This window comes from Triticum aestivum, chromosome 3B, assembly GCF_018294505.1.
Source record: "Triticum aestivum cultivar Chinese Spring chromosome 3B, IWGSC CS RefSeq v2.1, whole genome shotgun sequence".
NCBI classification, from domain to species: Eukaryota; Viridiplantae; Streptophyta; class Magnoliopsida; order Poales; family Poaceae; genus Triticum; species Triticum aestivum.
In genome coordinates, this window is record NC_057801.1 from 664,789,476 (window position 1) to 664,802,638 (window position 13,163).

Consider the following 13,163-nt stretch of genomic DNA (forward strand, 5'->3'; position numbering starts at 1 on the left):
GTGGTAGAAGAACAATGCGGCGACTCTTCTTCTATGTTAAAAACCAGTTATGTCCGGATTCCCGATCCCTCCATGCCGGATTCCCGTGGAGGGGCGGACGTCAATCGAGTACTGAACCTAAAGTCAGGCAGCAGACTAGATTCGTTGGACGACGTCCAGCAATCCAAGTTTCCAAATCCGAAAACTCCTCGGCCTTTGAGCCTCAGATTGGGCGGGGTTCCGAATTTAATTCCACCCGCCCACCCAAACACAAGCGATCTATATCAAATACGACAAGAGCCCGATGAAACAGTACATCATTATTGGGCCAGATTCCTCCTGGTTATGGACAGGATAAAGGACTGCTGTGAGGAAAGCGCAATCTCTATTTTCTGCAACAATTGCACGGATAAGGCAATCATGAATGCCATAAGTCATCACGAAGTTACGCGCTTCGCCGACCTGGCGACCATAGTACGAAAATAGTGTGCGATGGAGAGTGCCTGGAAAACCGAAACCAGATTTTGGGACAATCCGGCCCTGAACACAACCCTAGTCCAGAATAAAAGGGTGCACCATGCTCAAGCACCTGGGTCAAAAACCAAAAAGCAAAAACCCCCTAAAGGGTACGGAACCATACTGGAGGGATGGCTCAGCGGACCCTGCAAAATCCATAATACAGAGGGCGCCACTCCAACACATAGCCTTCGAGCATGTTGGATACTACAGCAGGCGGCCAAAAGTGGCGAAGGTCTTCTAGCCCCGGAGAACCAGCCCAATAGTACCAGTACGGTATTAACAGTCTTCGAGACTTTCGCATCAAATAATATGCGGAAACGAACAATCCACAGCCTCACCGAAGTCTACCAAGTAGCAATAACAAATCCATGGAGCGACACAGCTATCACATTCAATGCCAGCGACGAACCTAAATTCTGAACAGCCCGAGCACCAGCCGCATTGGTCCTCAGTCCAATAGTGGACGACTTTCATCTTACCAAGGTACTCATGGATGGCGGCAGCGGATTAAACCTCATCTATGAGGAAACCCTCCAAAAAATGGAAATAGACTGGAGCCGCATTGAGCGAAGCAGCACAACCTTTAGAGGAATAATCCCTAGTTAGAAAGTACGCTGCACAGGAAAAATCACGCTAGATGTGGTGTTCGGTTCACCGGACAACTACAGGTCAGAGGAGGTCACGTTCCAAGTGGCCCCGTTCAGCAGCGGATATCACGCTCTATTAGGGCGAGAGGCATTCACAATTTTCCAAGCTATACCCCATTACGGGTACATGAAGCTTAAAATGCCCGGGCCCAATGGAATCATCACTCTGGTCAGTGATCCGGACATAGCACTCCGCACTGAAAATAAGACAACCGCACTAGCCCTAGAGGCACTATCCGAAGCCCTAGCGGCAGAAGAACTCACTGCACTGCGCTCCACGGTGAATAGGGACGATGTGATACTCCATAAGAGATCTAAGTCCACCTCTTTTAAACTAGCAGACGAAATAATCAAATTCCAGGTCCATCCGACGGACCCCACAAAGACGGCCTCCATTGGGGCACAATTAAACCCTGATGTAGAAGCCGCACTACGAGAATTCCTTCGGGAAAATTGGGACATTTTTGCCTGGCACCCTTCAGATATGCCAGGAATCCCATGCAGGCTGGCAGAGCACAGCCTAAATATCCTAAAAGGATTCAAGCCAGTTAAACAGGCTCTTCGACGATTTTTCGAACCCAAAAGACAGGCAATGGGAGAGGAGCTAGCCAAACTATTAGAAGCCGGATTCATCAGAGATATAAAACATCCGGACTGGCTAGCGAACCTGGTAATGGTACCAAAAAAGGACAAATCCTGGCGCCTCTGTGTCGATTTTAAAGACCTTAATAAGGCCTGTCCAAAGGATCCTTTCCCCCTTCCCCGCATCGAACAAATCATCGATGCCACCGTGGTGCACGATTCATTGTATTTCCTCGACGCATACTCCGGATACCATCAAATCAAGATGGCGGAAACAGACCAGGCTGTCAGGACCCCGACTCAATGCCACATAGATCTAGCATGTAACACCTCATATCACTTTGCGGCCTCACGCACGGTATTCCCACGGGTGTCGCCTTACCTTAGCCCGGGACCGTTTGCGCCTTTTGGCACACGTATATGACAGTGTCGCTAGCATCCATATGATAAGGAGCCCGGGCTGACATGGCTAGTCGTAAACCCAAAGTGGCACAGACTTACAGGGACAGGCATCCATGACCCAGCATCAAACGTGTCGGTCATCAGCGAGTGAATCCAGGCTGTAGCACTGGGCTAGCAGGACTCCGGTGAACCGGGCTGTAGCAGGCTAACAGGACTCCGGTATTCATCGCGTGACATTTCCCCGAAGGGACAGACACAGGAATGAAGAAGGACACATGCCGGCCAGCCTAAGTGTTCCGGAGCAGTAGCAAGCTACCATGGCTCGGTGGAAACACTAGGAGACATTTCCCGGTAAGAGAGGCTACTAAAGATAAACAACTAGATGGTCAGATCCCACACATACCAAGCATTTCAATAACATACACACAATATGCTCGATATGTGCAAATACAACATGGCATCACAACATGACTCTACGACTCAAGTATTTAATCAATAGGCTCCGAGGAGCGAGATATTACAAACATGGGTCTCATGACCCAACACTCAGAGCATACAAGTCAAAGCACAAGCGGAAGCTATCATGTCTGGGTACAAACATCTATAAATGAAAAAGGCTGAGAAGCCTGACTATCTACCAGATCCTGTCGAGGGCACAAGATCGTAGCTGAGGTAACAAGCTAAACATCGAAGTCCATGCGGAACTACTAGCGAGACCGAAGTCTCTCTGCAAAAACATAAAATAGGCAAACGTGAGTACAAATGTACCCAGCAAGACTTACATCAAAACTATCTACATATGCATCATTATCAACAAGGGGATGGTGGGGTTTAACTGCAGCAAGCCAGCTTTGACTCGGTGGCTATCCTAAACTACGACTGCAAGCAACTCTTTGAGGTGGCGCACACGAGTCCACATATTCACCATATCAATACACCACTATGGATCCACTCCCGTCTCTCTACGAGAATGCCATCCATAGCACTCACGCTTATCTTGCGTATTAGAGTATCCACTTTCACTTGTCTATGAACTGATATAAGCAACCCAGAAGTCCTTTTCCGCGGACACGGCTATTCGAATAGATGATGTTAACCCTGCAGGGGTGTACTTCTTCACACACGCTCTCACCACTTACCGCCGTTTACACGACATGTACTCGGCAACCTTCAAGCGGAAGCCCAACGTGGGTGTCGGCCACGGCCTACCTAAACACTCAAGTCTCTAGTCCAGGTTTATCGCCTATTCGGGTTCCATCCATGAGGAGATCCGGCCGGAGTTTCGCTCACAGCCCCAAACGATGTGTACAGGGTTCCGTGACACCAAACGGGCGCCCGGTTTACTCGGCCACGTGCCTACCGCATCACAGCCCACCCCTACGGTCAGCACTGCGCACGGCCTCCAGCATACTACAAACACCAGAAACTAATTGCAACTCCTGGACAGAGGACAAGGGTGATTAAGAAGCCGAGAGGGTCCATTGGTTTCGGACCCAATGCGTGGTAGTAGCTGAATCATGGATCGCAAACACAGAACTCAATTCCTGAGGACGGCTGCAATGAGACAACCCACCATGTACTCCTACATGGCCTCTCACCGCTACCTTTACCAAAACGTGTTCACACACTTAGCTCACACACAGTAGGACATGTTCACACGCCTCTGAATCATCCCCGATGAATCAGACCTGACTCAACTCTAAGCAGTAGCAGGCATGACAACAAACATAAATGAGTAGGCACATCAGAGCTCAAACAACTCCTACTCATGCTAGTGGGTTTCATCTAATTACTGTGGAATGACAGGTCATGCAGAGGATAAAGGGGTTCAGCTACCGCAGCAAGTAACAGATGAATCGATGTTGTCCTAATGCAGTAAAAGAGAGCAGGAGCGAGAGAGTGGGATTGTATCGGAATGAACAAGGGGGTTTTGCTTGCCTGGCACTTCTGAAGATAACATTGAGTCTTCATCAGTGTCAACGATCACATCATCGGTATCACGTCTATCGAGAGGGGACAAATACCGGCAACACAGAAGGAAACACAATCAATGCAATGCACAATATGATGCATGATCATGACATGGCAAAATGAATGTGTTTTGGGCTAATGCATCTAGCAACAAGTTAAATGGGGTTGGTTTGAATACAAGATTCAAATTCAAACTCCATATGTGATTATTCAAATGCCATTTAATTGATTTGTGCTAAACAGCAGCTATAAGTTGTTCTAACATGCATGAAAATGGTACAGATGGATTCCTTGAATTTTTCTGATAATTTTTCATATATAATTTATTTAATTTGGAGTTACGGTTAATTTTCTATGATTTTTAGAAGTTTTAGGTATTTTCTGGAATTTCCTGAATTTATTTTAAATCCAGAAAATGATTTATGGCGTCAGCACCACGTCACTGTGATGTCAGCAGAGTCAACTGGGCGCCCCAGGTCAAACCTGACCAGCGGGGTCCACTGGTCAGTGACACAACTAATTAACCAAGTTAATTAGCCTTAAGTTAATTCTAACTAAACTGTTTGTGGGGCCGGGGCCCACTGGTCAGCAACTAATCAGCTAACTAACCTAGGTTAATTAGTGTTAAACTAATACTAACTAAAATGTCAGGGGGGTGGCCCACACGTCAGTGACACACGGGGAAGGTCAAACCTGGGTCAACTCGCCGGAGTTGACCCGCGGCTCGTCGCCGGCGGAGCCAGAGACGGCGGAGGGGTGCGGTTTCCCTCCTCCGGCGACCAAATGGCCGGCGGAGGGCGTCTACGTGACGCAGGCACTCGTCCGCGTCGAGTAGTGGCAGCGGCTGGGCCTAAGATGGCCGGAGTCGTCACCGGCATCGACCGTGGCGGTCGCCGGAGCTCGGGTGAGCTCGGGGTCGACGCTACGGTGGCCGGGGAGGCTCGTGCGAGGCACCTACGTGCTCTAGGCAGCGCGGGGAGGAAGCTGAGCACGACAGCCGGGCCACTAGGTGGCTGGAGGCACGTCGGCGGCGATCACAGGCGGCGGCGGGTTTCCGTCATCAAGGGGGCGACGGCTACGGCAATCAAACGAAGAGGGGAAGAGGGGGAAACGGTGGCGGAGCTCACAGCGGTGCCGTAGGGATGGTTAGCCGGCTCGGGGACGTCCTGCGTGTGGCGGATCGACGACGATGGTGGCCAGAGCCCGAGGTGGAAGACGACGGCGATGGCGACGTTGCTGGCCTCCCGGGGTCGCGTGCGTCGTGTGTGTAGCTCCACGGGGTCGGGACGGAGCTCAGGGATGTGGAGAGGGAGCGAGGGGGTGGCTGTGGCCGTGGGGGAGCTCGTCGGCGGCGGCGGGCGCGTTCGGTGAGGAGAACAGAGGAGGGGGAGAGTGTTCGGGGAAGAGAGAGGGAGCAGCGAGGGAGGAAGAGGAGCGAGGGGACACGAGGCATCGTCGTGGCATCGCTAGGGAGACCGGGGGAAGCAGGAGGTGGCCGGGGCATCGCCAGCGCTCGCCACCGAGCAGCTTCGGTGCGAGGGGAGGAAGACGACAGGAGAAGGGTGGGCTGGGCTGCGCTGGGCCGGTCCTGTTGGGCCACCATGTGGGCTTCACAGGTAAGTCCAGGTGGTTCTGCTCCTTTTTTTTTAATTCTGTTCTGTTTTCTTTTATTTAATCTGTTTTGCCACTGTTTTGAATTTAAAAATAATTCAAGCAATGCCAAAACTCCACTGAAAATATTTATGCTGCTTAATGGACTTTTCCAAAAGCACATAAAATGTTTCAGGGTATTTGGAAATATATTCTATACAAATTATGAATATAGTTCCAAATGCAAATAAAGTAATGATTTAAATTCAGTGCTCAAAATATTCCTCAAAAATGTTCATTATTTTTGGTTTGGTGCAAAACCCTTGCCAAAATATAACCAACATTATTTAAGGCCATTTTGAAAACATTGAATGCATTTTCCAGGGTTCTTTGCCCCTCTTTTATTTAAGTTTTTGAGGCTTCCAAAATTCCTCAGTTCAAGTTTCAGAAATTTAAATATGATGCCTGGATGAAGATGCAACTATTTACAAACAATATTCTAGGGCTGTGACAACTCACCCCCACTAAACAAAAATCTCGTCCCGAGATTCAAGCGTAGGGTAAGGTGAAGGGGGAACGCAACTAGTACAATCTTCACGATCCAGGTTGCACTTCATAGAAACGTTGATTCGATCACCATCATTGTCTTGAAGTCTTGCCTTGAGAACTCCAACTATCATGACAACGAGAGGAAAGGAAAGACCCTAAAGAATTGTTCTTCTCGAAGGTCGAACAACTCAGGATTAACCCACGGAATGAGACATAACAACATCTCTCGAGCTGAGACACGAAGCACACCTCTAGAGGGATGGAGTGGAACAGATGACGAGGGTTCACTAGGTAGACAACAATTCCACACCTAAGAAGGTGGTAAACGATTGCCAACGTAGCGAGGAGTTGAGTTGCCATGATACCATAACGATGCACCTTAGGGAAGGTGACTCGTAGAAATATCCCCTTAAGTGGCAAAAAGAATTACCTTTGATTCAAAGATCAATGAAACTCTTTAAGCCAGCCTAAGGCAATTCTCGAGCGATCGTTTGGAGGGGGTCGGTAGAATGGCATACTCGGACTTGGATGATGTGGATTACCTTGTTGAAGACAACGTAATGGATGATTTTTGCTTATCACCGGAAATGGAAGAGACCCATGGTAGAATGGCACATTGGCGGTGCAAGCTGGGAACAAAATGCAAATGCTGGGAATGATTCTAGTAACTGGGGAGAGGCTCAACAATAGAGAGTGAATTCACTGTTTGAAAAGGTCATAGCATTGCCGAGGAAACTGAGAGCAAACCCAGTTAGTGCCGATGATAACACGTAGCGCTTGTGCGTGCTCTCAAGAACTTGAGCATTTCCACATTCATCAAGGTTTTACCAATATCCGTGTCAAGGATCCTGGCAACACAACTTACTACCATGATGAATAGCGATGGGCGATGCAGATGCAAAGGAGGATAACACTTTCTCAGATTTCACCTTAGCGAGGCCAAGGAAAAAAAATCTGGATGATCGACCGAGAGACATTTAGCACTCCGCTTCTAATGTTCTCCTTGATGTGCTAGTGTAACCCATTCATAGATATGGTTTGATATCTAGAACATCAAGTAAAAAAAAGGTCGGACTTCGGGAACACAGGAATCCATAAGGAATAACTACGGAGGTAAATCCTACGAAGTCCTCATGGGGAGGTGGCCAACTTCCTCAATCATGATGTTATAATAACAGGTCTTCCGGCTGGGTGTGTTGGCCACGACATCCACCTTACCGGTTATCGAGGGACCAATATTATAGTTCTTGGGAAATGTTCCAACCATCATATCTGCCTGAGATTCAGATCTGGTTGGTGTCAGGATATTCCAGACTCATCGAGTCTAGTAAGAAAAATGAAAGTTTGCAACACAAATCGACGAGATGACGTCGTGAGATTCTCGGGGAGCGAACTACGATAGCAGGCTCCAAAACATGAGCTGGTTCTGCTACACACATGTGAACACGTTGTCCCAGACAAACATTATCACATGGTAGTCTTACAACAAAACACTACCGAGTTCAGGTGGGGAACCATCATTAATGACATCGAAGTCTCCACGCGTGGAAGTCCAAAGAGTTCACCTTGGACAGACTCCTTTATCTTTGAACAACTCAATCAGTGGCTTGGTGTGCTAGGATATACATATAGAATGGAGGTTGCAAATCTCCAGACCACAGAATACTTCGCACGTATGCATGACTGACTTGGGATGATTCCAGAGGAAGCAAAACTAACTTTCTCAAATTCACGGCGGCAAATTTCACCAAATGCACGTGTATAAAAGGAAGTCACTCCTTTCATCAACAAATACTTCATGAGCTAGCATGAATAAAATGCTTTCAAAAGTTTCCAACACTAGCTTAATGTCCAACAAAATCATCGAGGAGATAAGGATGTTGTCAATGGGATCAACAACAATTCATCTAGGTTTCCTTCTAAAAGGAATTCCATAGTTAAGTGAACACGGTGATAGCATTGGTCAGACCAAAGATGTAATGGTGTATGCTCGAGGGATCAACCATGAATAAGACAACATTACGAGCATCGTTGGTACTGATTTGATTTGACGATAGCCCACACTCAAATCAAAGGATTGATAAGACAATAGGTCCAGCAACTGATCACAGGGACCAATCGATGAAGATACCGTCTTTCTTCAACACACACTACACAAGAATATCCCTTTGGAACGAACTAAGTCAGGCAAGCTTTTATCTTCCAACCCTCCAAGTTGTTGTTTAGCTTAACCAACTAGCTCAGGGATATCTAACACCGATTCTTGGAGAGAAGGTGGTTCACAAGAAACCAACTTGATCACAAGCCCAACATAACAGTCAGGAAATAACCCGGTAATGCTTCCAAGAAGATATTTGGAAAGTCACAAACCACCGGTATGTTACTAAGCTCGAGAACAATCTTGCCTTTCAGGGCAAGACGATATGATCAAATGAGCGAGGACTTGACAAAATCCTAACTCATCAATCGAAATGTGCACCAGGAAGATGGACAAGGTAGCACGATAAATCTTAGAATGATGATTCAAGAACAAACACGTTAAGAATGAGGTTATTGTCCATTTATCTACCAAGCAACAAGGTTGCTAGGAGTATTGATTTCACACATCACGATTCACTTGTCGACATTCCGGTTGTGACAACACGGAACCGAGGGATGAATAATGATGGCGAGAAGTATCACTACATCAAGAATTCTCAAGAGCCGGTGCAATCCTCATGAAAATCCTGACATAAAGGGGGTAATACTCCAAGGTAGAACAGAACCAAAAGCTGGATTGGCATTTGATCTGCGGAATACAACTACTTTGACCCAATCCTAGATATGGATGAGGTACTGGAGTTTGTTTCCCCAAGTCATTCAGGACAGAATGGCTTGACGGACCACATGAGTAATAGATATTGATAAATGAATGCATGCATACTCTTGACTATCAATTGATAGACGAAGGTCAGTAGGCAACTAAAGAGGGACAACTCAAAGGAACATATAATTCTCTGAGTTATGGATGCATAGATTTGTATGTCGAGCGAGATCAACATTTCTTCCAGATAACCCATGCAGAGAGGTAGGACTGGCAGAGTCACGATTTATGAATGGAGATCTCCTCAAGAGTACTCTAATTGTGATTTTTTTTGATCCAATAAACATCTGCCATAAGCGGTTCATAGTATTTGGAAGAAGGAAATACCACGGACCTCGAGGACTATCGCAAAGTTACTAATATCCTGAAGGAACTAGCAAACACTATCAACATGAAGTAAGTAGAGTGAATCTCGGGTTCAAAACCCAGAAATAGAATACCTACTACTAAGTAGCATCACGAGATGCTTTCGAGAATGATGGCCAGAATCTTCACACTGGGAACACAAAACGTTGCTAGATTACTAGGTGACTCCCTAAATACCTAGGGTCATAATAGTAACTCCAACATAAATGTCAAGGCAATAGAATACCTCAACTTAACAATTAGTGTGATTGAGCTGGCATAAAGGAACATCGAAACCAGAGGGAAAGGATTTGCAAATGCATCAGACCATTTAGAAACCTGGAATGACTCGGACAGCATAACGGCTGTAAATGCTCAGAAAAGATTTGAGACATTCACAAAGATGGTGGCATAACCACTCAGAAGCACAATATCAAGGTTTCGAGATCAACAATTAACATACGGAAGTAGTAGAAACTGAACTCAAGCTTAAATCCAACAATCTTATAAGTCTACGAATTAGTAACGCGTGATCCTGATAGAAAGAAGAGATAGCCTAGTTCTTAATCCCCGTAGAAGAGAAGATGATGACTCAGATCAGAAGGCATAAGGTATAAGGAGTAAAAAGAGCCTTACGTTCCATCCCACAATCAATTCCCTTATATAACTAAAGAATTTCTAGACTCAACTTCGACCAGTTTGGCTTGGTAATCCTACAGGCAGTCAAGCTCTGATACCAACGCTGTCAGGACCCCGACTCAATGCCACATCGATCTAGCATGTAACACCTCATATCACTTTGCGGCCTCACGCACGGTATTCCCACGGGTGTCGCCTTACCTTAGCCCGGGACCGTTTGCGCCTTTTGGCACACGTATATGACAGTGTCGCTAGCATCCATATGATAAGGAGCCCGGGCTGATATGGCTAGTCATAAACCCAAAGTGGCACAGACTTACAGGGACAAGCATCCATGACCCAGCATCGAATGTGTCGGTCATCAGCGAGTGAATCCAGGCTGTAGCACTGGGCTAGCAGGACTCCGGTGAACCGGGCTGTAGCAGGCTAACAGGACTCCGGTATTCATCGCGTGACATTTCCCCGAAGGGACAGACACAGGAACGAAGAAGGACACATGCCGGCCAGCCTAAGTGTTCCGGAGCAGTAGCAAGCTACCATGGCTCGGTGGAAACACTAGGAGACATTTCCCGGTAAGAGAGGCTACTAAAGATAAACAACTAGATGGTCAGATCCCACACATACCAAGCATTTCAATAACATACACACAATATGCTCGATATGTGCAAATACAACATGGCATCACAACATGACTCTACGACTCAAGTATTTAATCAATAGGCTCCGAGGAGCGAGATATTGCAAACATGGGTCTCATGACCCAACACTCAGAGCATACAAGTCAAAGCACAAGCGGAAGCTATCATGTCTGGGTACAAACATCTATAAATGAAAAAGGCTGAGAAGCCTGACTATCTACCAGATCCTGCCGAGGGCACAAGATCGTAGCTGAGGTAACAAGCTAAACGTCGAAGTCCATGCGGAACTACTAGCGAGACCGAAGTCTCTCTGCAAAAACATAAAATAGGCAAACGTGAGTACAAATGTACCCAGCAAGACTTACATCAAAACTATCTACATATGCATCATTATCAACAAGGGGATGGTGGGGTTTAACTGCAGCAAGCCAGCTTTGACTCGGTGGCTATCCTAAACTACGACTGCAAGCAACTCTTTGAGGTGGCGCACACGAGTCCACATATTCACCATATCAATACACCACTATGGATCCACTCCCGTCTCTCTACGAGAATGCCATCCATAGCACTCACGCTTATCTTGCGTATTTTAGAGTATCCACTTTCACTTGTCTATGAACTGATATAAGCAACCCAGAAGTCCTTTTCCGCGGACACGGCTATTCGAATAGATGATGTTAACCCTGCAGGGGTGTACTTCTTCACACACGCTCTCACCACTTACCGCCGTTTACACGACATGTACTCGGCAACCTTCAAGCGGAAGCCCAACGTGGGTGTCGGCCACGGCCTACCTAAACACTCAAGTCTCTAGTCCAGGTTTATCGCCTATTCGGGTTCCATCCATGAGGAGATCCGGCCGGAGTTTCGCTCACAGCCCCAAACGATGTGTACAGGGTTCCGTGACACCAAACGGGCGCCCGGTTTACCCGGCCACGTGCCTACCGCATCACAGCCCACCCCTACGGTCAGCGCTGCGCACGGCCTCCAGCATACTACAAACACCAGAAACTAATTGCAACTCCTGGACAGAGGACAAGGGTGATTAAGAAGCCGAGAGGGTCCATTGGTTTCGGACCCAATGCGTGGTAGTAGCTGAATCATGGATCGCAAACACAGAACTCAATTCCTGAGGACGGCTGCAATGAGACAACCCACCATGTACTCCTACATGGCCTCTCACCGCTACCTTTACCAAAACGTGTTCACACACTTAGCTCACACACAGTAGGACATGTTCACACGCCTCTGAATCATCCCCGATGAATCAGACCCGACTCAACTCTAAGCAGTAGCAGGCATGACAACAAACATAAATGAGTAGGCACATCAGAGCTCAAACAACTCCTACTCATGCTAGTGGGTTTCATCTAATTACTGTGGAATGACAGGTCATGCAGAGGATAAAGGGGTTCAGCTACCGCAGCAAGTAACAGATGAATCGATGTTGTCCTAATGCAGTAAAAGAGAGCAGGAGCGAGAGAGTGGGATTGTATCGGAATGAACAAGGGGGTTTTGCTTGCCTGGCACTTCTGAAGATAACATTGAGTCTTCATCAGTGTCAACGATCACATCATCGGTATCACGTCTATCGAGAGGGGACAAATACCGGCAACACAGAAGGAAACACAATCAATGCAATGCACAATATGATGCATGATCATGACATGGCAAAATGAATGTGTTTTGGGCTAATGCATCTAGCAACAAGTTAAATGGGGTTGGTTTGAATACAAGATTCAAATTCAAACTCCATATGTGATTATTCAAATGCCATTTAATTGATTTGTGCTAAACAGCAGCTATAAGTTGTTCTAACATGCATGAAAATGGTACAGATCGATTCCTTGAATTTTTCTGATAATTTTTCATATATAATTTATTTAATTTGGAGTTACGGTTAATTTTCTATGATTTTTAGAAGTTTTAGGTATTTTCTGGAATTTCCTGAATTTATTTTAAATCCAGAAAATGATTTATGGCGTCAGCACCACGTCACTGTGACGTCAGCAGAGTCAACTGGGCGCCCCAGGTCAAACCTGACCAGCGGGGTCCACTGGTCAGTGACACAACTAATTAACCAAGTTAATTAGCCTTAAGTTAATTCTAACTAAACTGTTTGTGGGGCCGGGGCCCACTGGTCAGCGACTAATCAGCTAACTAACCTAGGTTAATTAGTGTTAAACTAATACTAACTAAAATGTCAGGGGGTGGCCCACACGTCAGTGACACACGGGGAAGGTCAAACCTGGGTCAACTCGCCGGAGTTGATCCGCGGCTCGTCGCCGGCGGAGCCAGAGACGGCAGAGGGGTGCGGTTTCCCTCCTCCGGCGACCAAATGGCCCGCGGAGGGCGTCTACGTGACGCAGGCACTCGTCCGCGTCGAGTAGTGGCAGCGGCTGGGCCTAAGATGGCCGGAGTCGTCACCGGCATCGACCG